Below are 12,052 nucleotides of genomic sequence, written 5' to 3'. Positions count from 1 at the left end.
TGTGTCAGACTGCGGGTCTGTCCGATAAACAGTGTGTCAGACTGCGGGTCGATCCGATAATCATTGTGTCAGACTGGTAGTCAATCCGATAAACAGTGTGTCAGACTGAGGGTGTATCCGATAATCAATGTGTCAGACTGCGGGTCTGTCCAATAACTAGTGTGTCAGAGAGCGGGTCTGTCCGATAATCAGTGTATCAGACTGCGGGTCTATCCGATAATCAGTGTGTCAGACTGCGGGTCTGTCCGATATTCAGTGTAACAGACTGCGGATTTATCCGATAACCAGTGTGTCAGACTGCAGATCTGTCCGATAGTCAACGTGTCAGACTGCGGGTCGATCCGATAATCAATGTGCCAGACTGCGGGACGATCCAATAATCAATGTGTCAGACAGCGGGCTATCCGATAATCAGTGTGTCAGACTGCGGGTCTGTCCGATTATCACTGTGTCAGACTGCAGGTCTGTCTGATAATCTGTGTGTCAGACTGCGAGTCTATCCGATAATCAGTGTGTCAGACTGCGGGTCTGTCCGATAATCAGTGTGTCAGACTTCGGGTCTATCCGATAAGCAGTGGGTCAGACAGCGGGTATGTCCAAGAACCAGTGTGTCAGACTGTGGGTCTGTACGATAATCAGTGTGTAAGACTGTGTGTCTGCAAATAAACAGTGTGTCAGACTGCGGGTCTATCCGATAATCAGTGTGCCAGACTGCAGGTCTATCCAATAACCAGTGTGTCAGACTGCGGGTCTGTCCGAAAATCAGTGTGTCAGACTGCGTGTCTGTCGGATAATCAGTGTGTCAGACTGCGGGTCTATCCGATAATCAATGTGTCATTTTGCGGGTCTGTCCAATAATCAGTGTGTCAGACTGCAGGTCTATCCAATAACCAGTGTGTCAGACTGCGGGTCTGTCCGAACATCAGTGTGTCAGACTGCGGGTCTGTCAGATAATCAGTGTGTCAGACTGCGGGTCTATCCTATAATCAGTGTGTCAGACTGAGGGTGTATCCGATAATCAATGTGTCAGACTGTGGGTCTGTACGATAATCAGTGTGTAAGACTGCGTGTCTGTCAATAATCAGTGTGTCAGACTGCGGGTCTATCCGATAATCAGTGTGCCAGACTGCAGGTCTATCCAATAACCAGTGTGTCAGACTGCGGGTCTGTCTGAAAATCAGTGTGTCAGACTGCGTGTCTGTCAGATAATCAATGTGTCAGACTGCGGGTCTATCCGATAATCAGTGTGTCAGTTTGCGGGTCTGTCCAATAATCAGTGTGTCAGACTCCAGGTCTATCCAATAACCAGTGTTTCAGACTGCGGGTCTGTCCGAAAATCAGTGTGTCAGACTGCGGGTCTGTCAGAGAATCAGTGTGTCAGACTGCGGGTCTATCCGATAATCATTGTGTCAGACTGCAGGTCTATCCAATAACCAGTGTGTCAGACTGCGTGTCTGTCCGATAATCAGTGTGTCAGACTGGTAGTCAATCCGATAAACAGTGTGTCAGACTGAGGGCGTATCCGCTAATCAATGTGTCAGACTGCGGGTCTGTCCAATAACCAGTGTGTCAGAGAGCGGGTCTGTCCGATAATCAGTGTGTCAGACTGCGGGTCTGTCCGATATTCAGTGTAACAGACTGCGGGTTTATCCGATAATCAATGTGTCAGACTGCGGGTCTGTCCAATAACTAGTGTGTCAGAGAGCGGGTCTTCCGATAATCAGTGTGTCAGGCTGTGGGTTTATCCGATAACCAGTGTGTCAGACTGCGGGTCTGTCCGATAATCAGTGTGTCAGACTGCGGGTCGATCCGATAATCAGTGTGTCAGACTGCGGGTCTATCCGATAATCAGTGTGTCAGACTGCGGGTCTATCCTATAACCAGTGTGTCAGACTGCAGGTCGATCCGATAATCAATGTGGCAGATTGTGGGTCTGTCCAATAATCAGTGTGTCAGACTGCGGGTCGATCCGATAATCAATGTGGCAGAATGTGGGTCTGTCCGATAATCAGTGTGTCACACTGCGTGTCTGTCCGATATTCAGTGTGTCCAACTGCTGGTTTATCCGTTAACCAGTGTGTCAGACTGAGGATCTGTCTGATAATCAATGTATCAGACTGTGGGTCGATCCGATAACCAGTGTGTCAGACTGCGGGTCTGTCTGATAATCAGTGTGCCAGACTGCGTGTCTACCCGATAATCAGTGTGTCACAGTGCGGGTCTGTCCGATAATCGGTGTGTCAGACTGCGGGTCTGTCCAATAACTAGTGTTGCAGAGTGTGGGTCTGTCTGATAATCAGTGTGTCAGACTGCGGGTCGAACCGATAATCAGTGTGTCAGACTGCGTGTCTATCCGATAATCAGTGTGTCAGACTGCGGGTCTGTCCGATAATCAGTGTGTCAGACTGCGGGTCGATCCGATAATCAGTGTGTCAGACTGCGGGTCTATCCGATAATCAGTGTGTCAGACTGCGGGTCTATCCTATAACCAGTGTGTCAGACTGCGGGTCTATCCGATAATCAGTGTGTCAGACTGCGGGTCTGTCCGATAATCAGTGTGTCAGACTTCGGGTCTATCCTATAACCAGTGTGTCAGACTGCGAGTCTATCCGATAATCAGTGTGTCAGACTGCGGGTCTGTCCGATAATCAGTGTGTCAGACTTCGGGTCTATCCGATAAGCAGTGGGTCAGACAGCGGGTATGTCCAAGAACCAGTGTGTCAGACTGTGGGTCTGTACGATAATCAGTGTGTAAGACTGTGTGTCTGCAAATAAACAGTGTGTCAGACTGCGGGTCTATCCAATAATTAGTGTGTCAGACTGCGGGTCTGTCCGATAATCAGTGTGTCAGACTGCGGGTCTGTCCAATAACCAGTGTGTCAGACTGCAGGTCTGTCCGATAATCAGTGTGTCAGACTGCAGGTCTGTCTGATAATCTGTGTGTCAGACTGCGAGTCTATCCGATAATCAGTGTATCAGACTGTGGTTCTATCTGATAATCAGTGCGTCAGACTGCGAGTGTATTCGATAACCAGTGTGTCATACTGCGGGTTTATCCGATAATCAGTGTGTCAAACTGCGGGTCTGTCAGGTAATCAGTGTGTCAGAATGCGGGTCTATCCGATAATCAGTGTGTCAGACTGCAGGTCTATCCAATAACCAGTGTTTCAGACTGCGGGTCTGTCCGAAAATCAGTGTGTCAGACTGCGGGTCTGTCAGATAATCAGTGTGTCAGTTTGCGAGTCTATCCGATAATCAATGTGTCGGACTGCAGGACTATCCAATAACCAGTGTGTCTGACTACAGGTCTGTCCGAAAATCAGTGTGTCAGACTGTGGATCTGTCTTTTAAGCAGTGTGTCAGACTGCGAGTCTGTCCGATAATCAGTTTGTCAGGCTGAGGGTCTATCCGATAATCAGTGTGTCAGACTGCGGGTCTGTCCAATAGAAAGTGTGTCAGAATGCGGGTCGATCCGATAATCTGTGTGTCAGACTGAGGGTGTATCCGATAATCAATGTGGCAGACTGTGGGTCTGTTCGATAATCAATGTGTCAGACTGCATGTCTATCCGATAATCAGTGTGTCAGACTGCGTGTCTGTCCGATATTCAGTGTGTCAGACTGCGGGTCTGTCTGATAATCAGTGTGTCAGACTGCGGGTCTTTCCGATATCCAGTGTGTCAGACTGCGGATCTATCCTGTAACCAGTGTGTCAGACTGTGAGTCGATCCAATAACCCGTGTGTTAGAATGTGGGTCTGTCCAGTAATCAGTGTGTCATACTGTGGGTCTGTCCGATAGCCAGTGTGTCAGAATGCAGGTCTGTCCGATATTCAGTGTGTCAGACTGCGGGTCTGTCCGATAATCAGTGTGTCAGACTGCGGGTCTGTCCGATAATCAGTGTGTCAGACTGCGGGTCTATCCGATATTCAGTGTAACAGACTGCGGGTTTATCCGATAATCAATGTGTCAGACTGCGGGTCTGTCCAATAACTAGTGTGTCAGAGAGCGGGTCTTCCGATAATCAGTGTGTCAGGCTGTGGGTTTATCCGATAACCAGTGTGTCAGATTGCGGGTCAGTCCGATAATCAGTGTGTCAGACTGGTAGTCTATCCGCTAATCAGTGTGTCAGACTGCGGGTCTGTCCGATAGAAAGTGTGTCAGAATGCGGGTCTATAATATAACCAGTGTGTCAGACTGAGGGTGTATCCGATAATCAATGTGGCAGACTGTGGGTCTGTCCAATAACCAATGTCTCAGAGTGCGGGTCTGTCCAATAATCAATGTTTCAGACTGTGTGTCTATCCAATAATCCGTGTGTCAGACTGCGTGTCCATCCGATAATCAGTGTGTCAGACTGCGGGTCTGTCTGATAATCAGTGTGTCAGACTGCGGGTCTGTCCGATAATCAGTGTGTCAGACTGCGGGTCGATCCGATAATCAGTGTGTCAGACTGCGGGTCTATCCGATAATCAGTGTGTCAGACTGCGGGTCTATCCTATAACCAGTGTGTCAGACTGCAGGTCGATCCGATAATCAATGTGGCAGATTGTGGGTCTGTCCAATAATCAGTGTGTCAGACTGCGGGTCGATCCGATAATCAATGTGGCAGAATGTGGGTCTGTCCGATAATCAGTGTGTCACACTGCGTGTCTGTCCGATATTCAGTGTGTCCAACTGCTGGTTTATCCGTTAACCAGTGTGTCAGACTGAGGATCTGTCTGATAATCAATGTATCAGACTGTGGGTCGATCCGATAACCAGTGTGTCAGACTGCGGGTCTGTCTGATAATCAGTGTGCCAGACTGCGTGTCTACCCGATAATCAGTGTGTCACAGTGCGGGTCTGTCCGATAATCGGTGTGTCAGACTGCGGGTCTGTCCAATAACTAGTGTTGCAGAGTGTGGGTCTGTCTGATAATCAGTGTGTCAGACTGCGGGTCGAACCGATAATCAGTGTGTCAGACTGCGTGTCTATCCGATAATCAGTGTGTCAGACTGCGGGTCTGTCCGATAATCAGTGTGTCAGACTGCGGGTCGATCCGAAAATCAGTGTGTCAGACTGCGGGTCTATCCGATAATCAGTGTGTCAGACTGCGGGTCTATCCTATAACCAGTGTGTCAGACTGCGGGTCTATCCGATAATCAGTGTGTCAGACTGCGGGTCTATCCAATAATTAGTGTGTCAGACTGCGGGTCTGTCCGATAATCAGTGTGTCAGACTGCGGGTCTGTCCAATAACCAGTGTGTCAGACTGCAGGTCTGTCCGATAATCAGTGTGTCAGACTGCAGATCTGTCTGATAATCTGTGTGTCAGACTGCGAGTCTATCCGATAATCAGTGTATCAGACTGTGGTTCTATCTGATAATCAGTGTGTCAGACTGCGAGTGTATTCGATAACCAGTGTGTCATACTGCGGGTTTATCCGATAATCAGTGTGTCAAACTGCGGGTCTGTCAGGTAATCAGTGTGTCAGAATGCGGGTCTATCCGATAATCAGTGTGTCAGACTGCAGGTCTATCCAATAACCAGTGTTTCAGACTGCGGGTCTGTCCGAAAATCAGTGTGTCAGACTGCGGGTCTGTCAGATAATCAGTGTGTCAGTTTGCGAGTCTATCCGATAATCAATGTGTCGGACTGCAGGACTATCCAATAACCAGTGTGTCTGACTACAGGTCTGTCCGAAAATCAGTGTGTCAGACTGTGGATCTGTCTTTTAAGCAGTGTGTCAGACTGCGAGTCTGTCCGATAATCAGTTTGTCAGGCTGAGGGTCTATCCGATAACCAGTGTGTCAGACTGGGGGTCTGTCCGATAATCAGTGTGTCAGACCGGTAGTCTATCCGCTAATCAGTGTGTCAGACTGCGGGTCTGTCCAATAGAAAGTGTGTCAGAATGCGGGTCGATCCGATAATCTGTGTGTCAGACTGAGGGTGTATCGGATAATCAATGTGGCAGACTGTGGGTCTGTTCGATAATCAATGTGTCAGACTGCATGTCTATCCGATAATCAGTGTGTCAGACTGCGTGTCTGTCCGATATTCAGTGTGTCAGACTGCGGGTCTGTCTGATAATCAGTGTGTCAGACTGCGGGTCTTTCCGATATCCAGTGTGTCAGACTGCGGATCTATCCTGTAACCAGTGTGTCAGACTGTGAGTCGATCCAATAACCCGTGTGTTAGAATGTGGGTCTGTCCAGTAATCAGTGTGTCATACTGTGGGTCTGTCCGATAGCCAGTGTGTCAGAATGCAGGTCTGTCCGATATTCAGTGTGTCAGACTGAGGGTCTGTCCGATAATCAGTGTGTCAAACTGCGGGTCTGTCTGATAATCAGTGTGTCAGACTGCGGGTCTATCCGATAACCAGTGTGTCAGATTGCGGGTCTGTCTGATAATCAGTGTGTCAGACTGCGGGTCTATCCGATAATCAGTGTGTCAGACTGCGGGTCTGTCCAATAATCAGTGTGTCAGACTGCGGGTCTGTCTGTTAAGCAGTGTGTCAGACTGCAGGTCTATCCAATAACCAGTGTGTCAGATTGCGGGTCTGTCTGATAATCAGTGTGTCAGACTGCGGGTCTATCCGATAATCAGTGTGTCAGACTGAGGGTGTATCCGATAATCAATGTGTCAGACTGTGGGTCTGTCCAATAACCAGTGTGTCAGAGTGCAGGTCTGTCCAATAATCAATGTTTCAGACTGCGTGTCTATCCGATAATCCGTGTGTCAGACTGCGTGTGTATCCGATAATCAGTGTGTCAGACTGCGGGTCTGTCTGATAATCAGTGTGTCAGACTGCGGGTCGATCCGATAATCAGTGTGTCAGACTGCGGGTCTATCCGATAATCAGTGTGTCAGACTGCGGGTCTGTCTGATAATCAGTGTGTCAGACTGCGGGTCAAACCGATAATCAGTGTGTCAGACTGCGGGTCTATCCGATAATCAGTGTGTCAGACTGCGGGTCTGTCCGATAATCAGTGTGTCAGACTGCGGGTCGATCCGATAATCAGTGTGTCAGACTGCGGGTCTATCCGATAATCAGTGTGTCAGACTGCGGGTCTATCCTATAACCAGTGTGTCAGACTGCGGGTCGATCCGATAATCAATGTGGCAGATTGTGGGTCTGTCCGATAATCAGTGTGTCACACTGCGTGTCTGTCCGATATTCAGTGTGTCCAACTGCTGGTTTATCCGATATTCAGTGTGTCAGACTGAGGATCTGTCTGATAATCAATGTATCAGACTGTAGGTCGATCTGATAACCAGTGTGTCAGACTGCGGATCTGTCTGATAATCAGTGTGTCAGACTGCGGGTCTATCCGATATCCAGTGTGTCAGACTGCGGATCTATCCTGTAACCAGTGTGTCAGACTGTGAGTTGATCCAATAACCCGTGTGTTAGAATGTGGGTCTGTCCAGTAATCAGTGTGTCAGACTGCGGGTCGATCCGATAATCAGTGTGTCAGACTGCGGGTCGATCCGATAATCAGTGTGTCAGACTGCGGGTCTATCCTATAACCAGTGTGTCAGACTGCGGGTCGATCCGATAATCAATGTGGCAGATTGTGGGTCTGTCCGATAATCAGTGTGTCATACTGCGTGTCTGTCCGATATTCAGTGTGTCCAACTGCTGGTTTATCCGTTAACCAGTGTGTCAGACTGAGGATCTGTCTGATAATCAATGTATTAGACTGTGGGTCGATCTGATAACCAGTGTGTCAGACTGCGGGTCTGTCTGATAATCTGTGTGCCAGACTGCGTGTCTACCCGATAATCAGTGTGTCAGAGAGCGGGTCTGTCCGATAATCGGTGTGTCAGACTGCGGGTCTGTCCAATAACTAGTGTTGCAGAGTGCGGGTCTGTCTGATAATCAGTGTGTCAGACTGCGGGTCGAACCGATAATCAGTGTGTCAGACTGCGGGTCTGTCCGATAATCAGTGTGTCAGACGGCGGGTCTGTCCGATAATCAGTGTGTCAGACTGCGGGTCTGTCTGTTAAGCAGTGTGTCAGACTGCAGGTCTATCCAATAACCAGTGTGTCAGATTGCGGGTCTGTCTGATAATCAGTGTGTCAGACTGCGGGTCTATCCGATAATCAGTGTGTCAGACTGAGGGTGTATCCGATAATCAATGTGTCAGACTGTGGGTCTGTCCAATAACCAGTGTGTCAGAGTGCAGGTCTGTCCAATAATCAATGTTTCAGACTGCGTGTCTATCCGATAATCCGTGTGTCAGACTGCGTGTGTATCCGATAATCAGTGTGTCAGACTGCGGGTCTGTCTGATAATCAGTGTGTCAGACTGCGGGTCGATCCGATAATCAGTGTGTCAGACTGCGGGTCTATCCGATAATCAGTGTGTCAGACTGCGGGTCTGTCTGATAATCAGTGTGTCAGACTGCGGGTCAAACCGATAATCAGTGTGTCAGACTGCGGGTCTATCCGATAATCAGTGTGTCAGACTGCGGGTCTGTCCGATAATCAGTGTGTCAGACTGCGGGTCGATCCGATAATCAGTGTGTCAGACTGCGGGTCTATCCGATAATCAGTGTGTCAGACTGCGGGTCTATCCTATAACCAGTGTGTCAGACTGCGGGTCGATCCGATAATCAATGTGGCAGATTGTGGGTCTGTCCGATAATCAGTGTGTCACACTGCGTGTCTGTCCGATATTCAGTGTGTCCAACTGCTGGTTTATCCGATATTCAGTGTGTCAGACTGAGGATCTGTCTGATAATCAATGTATCAGACTGTAGGTCGATCTGATAACCAGTGTGTCAGACTGCGGATCTGTCTGATAATCAGTGTGTCAGACTGCGGGTCTATCCGATATCCAGTGTGTCAGACTGCGGATCTATCCTGTAACCAGTGTGTCAGACTGTGAGTTGATCCAATAACCGTGTGTTAGAATGTGGGTCTGTCCAGTAATCAGTGTGTCAGACTGCGGGTCGATCCGATAATCAGTGTGTCAGACTGCGGGTCGATCCGATAATCAGTGTGTCAGACTGCGGGTCTATCCTATAACCAGTGTGTCAGACTGCGGGTCGATCCGATAATCAATGTGGCAGATTGTGGGTCTGTCCGATAATCAGTGTGTCATACTGCGTGTCTGTCCGATATTCAGTGTGTCCAACTGCTGGTTTATCCGTTAACCAGTGTGTCAGACTGAGGATCTGTCTGATAATCAATGTATTAGACTGTGGGTCGATCTGATAACCAGTGTGTCAGACTGCGGGTCTGTCTGATAATCTGTGTGCCAGACTGCGTGTCTACCCGATAATCAGTGTGTCAGAGAGCGGGTCTGTCCGATAATCGGTGTGTCAGACTGCGGGTCTGTCCAATAACTAGTGTTGCAGAGTGCGGGTCTGTCCGATAATCAGTGTGTCAGATTGCGGGTCTATCCGATAATCAGTGTGTCAGACTGCGTGTCTACCCGATAATCAGTGTGTCAGACTGCGAGTCTTTCCGATAATCAGTGTGTCAGACTGCGGGTCTGTCCGATATTCAGTGTGTAAGACTGCGGGTTTATCCGATAACCAGTGTGTCAGGCTGCAGGTCTGTCCGATAATCAATGTGTCAGACTGCGGGTCTATCTGTTAATCAGTGTGTCAGAATGCGGGTCCATCCTATAGCCAGTGTGTCAGACTATGGGTCGATCCGATAATCAGTGTGTCAGACTGCGGGTCTATCCGATAATCAGTGTGTCAGACTGCGGGTCTATCCGATAACCAGTGTGTCAGACTGCGGGTCTGTCCGATAATCAGTGTGTCAGACTGCGGGTCTATCCGATAACCAGTGTGTCAGACTGCGGGTCTATCCGATAACCAGTGTGTCAGACTGCAGGTCTGTCTGATAATCTGTGTGTCAGACTGCGAGTCTATCCGATAATCAGTGTGTCAGACTGCGTGTCTGTCCGATATTCAGTGTGTCAGACTGCGGGTCTGCACGATAATCAGTGTGTCAGACTGCGGGACAATCCAATAATCACTGTGTCAGACAGCGGGTCTATCCGATAATCAGTGGGTCAGACAGCGGGTCTATCTGATAACCAGTGTGTCAGACTGCGGGTCTGCCAATAATCAGTGTCAGACTGCGAGCCTATCCGATAATCAACGTGTCAGACTGCGGGTCTGTCCGATAACCAGTGTGTCAGAATGCGGGTCTATCGTTTTACCAGTGTGTCAGACTGCAGGTCGATCCGATAATCTGTGTGTCAGACTGCGGGTCTATCCAATGATCTGCGTGTCAGACTGAGGGTGTATCCGATAATCAATGTGGCAGAATGCGGGTCCATCCTATAGCCAGTGTGTCAGACTACGGGTCCATCCGATAATTAGTGTGTCAGACAGCGGGTCTGTCCAATAACCAGTGTGTCAGACTGCGGGTCTGTCCGATTATCAGTGTGTCAGACTGCAGGTCTGTCTGATAATCTGTGTGTCAGACTGCGAGTCGATCCGATAATCAGTGTGTCAGACTGCGGGTTTATTCGATAACCAGTGTGTCATACTGCGGGTTTATCCGATAATCAGTGTGTCAAACTGTGGGTCTGTCAGATAATCAGTGTGTCAGACTGCAGGTCTCTCCAATAACCAGTGTTTCAGACTGCGGGTCTGTCCGAAAATCAGTGTGTCAGACTGCGGGTCTGTCAGATAAACAGTGAGTCAGTTTGCGGGTCTATCCAATAACCAGTGTGTCAGACTGCGGGTTTATCCGATAATCAGTGTATCACACAGTGGGTCTGTCAGATAATCAGTGTGTCAGCTTGCGGGTCTATACGATAATCAGTGTGTCAGACTGCAGGTCTATCCAATAACCAGTGTGTCAGACTACGGGTCTGTCCGAAAATCAGTGTGTCAGACTGTGGATCTGTCTTTTAAGCAGTGTGTCAGACTGCGAGTCTGTAGGATAATCAGTGTGTCAGGCTGAGGGTTTATCCGATAACCAGTGTGTCAGACTGCGGGTCTGTCCATAATCAGTGTGTCAGACCGATAGTCTATCCGCTAATCAGTGTGTCAGAATGCGGGTCTATCCTATAATCAGTGTGTCAGACTGCGGGTCGATCCGATAATCAGTGTGTCAGACTGTGGTTCTGTCCGATAATCAATGTGTCAGACTGCGGGTCTATCCAATAACCAGTGTCTCAGAGTGCGGGTCTGTCCAATAATCAATGTATCAGACTGCGGGTCTATCCGATAATCAGTGTGTCAGACTGTGGGTCTGTCCGATAATCATTGTGTCAGACTGCGGGTCTGTCCAATAACTGGTGTGTCAGACTGCGGGTCTATCCGATAATCATTGTGTCAGACTGCGGGTCTGTCCAATAACTGGTGTGTCAGAGTGCGGGTCTGTCCGATAATCAGTGTATCAGACTGTGGTTCTATCCGATAATCAATGTGTCAGACTCCGGATCTGTCCAATATTCAGTGCGTCAGGCTGCGGGTTTATCCGATAACCAGTGTATCAGATTGCGGGTCTATCCAATAACCAGTCTGTCTGACTTCGAGTCTGTCCGATAACCAGTGTGTCAGACTGCGGTTCTATCCTATAACCAGTGTGTCAGACTGCGGGTCTATCCTATAATCAGTGTGTCAGACTGCGGGTCTATCCAATAATCAGTGTGTCAGACTGCGGGTCTGTTCGATAATCAGTGTGTCAGACTGCGGGTCTGTTCGATAATCAGTGTGTCAGACTGAGGGTGTATCCGATAATAAGTGTGTCAGACTGAGGGTGTATCCGATGAATCAGTGCGTCAGACTGCGGGTGTGTCCGATAATCACTGCGTCAGACTGAGGGTGTATCCGATAATCAGTGTGTCAGACTGCGTGTCTGTCCGATAACCAACGTGTCAGACCTCGGGTCTGTCCGATAACCAGTGTGTCAGACTGCGGGTTGATCCATTAATCAGTGTGTCAGAGTGTGGGTCTGTCCGATAATCAGTGTGTTAGACTGCGGGTCTGTCTGATAATCGGTGTGTGAGACTGCGGGTCTATCCGATAATCAGTGTGTTAGACTGCGGGTCTATTCGATAATCCTGAGTTGGTAGTCAGCAGTTGGATGCAGAAG

This window comes from Chiloscyllium plagiosum, unplaced genomic scaffold (assembly GCF_037043375.1).
Source record: "Chiloscyllium plagiosum isolate Xiang-an unplaced genomic scaffold, Cpla_swu_hap1 HiC_scaffold_8, whole genome shotgun sequence".
In the NCBI taxonomy this organism is placed as follows: Eukaryota; Metazoa; Chordata; class Chondrichthyes; order Orectolobiformes; family Hemiscylliidae; genus Chiloscyllium; species Chiloscyllium plagiosum.
Note: the sequence above shows the minus strand (reverse complement) of the source record.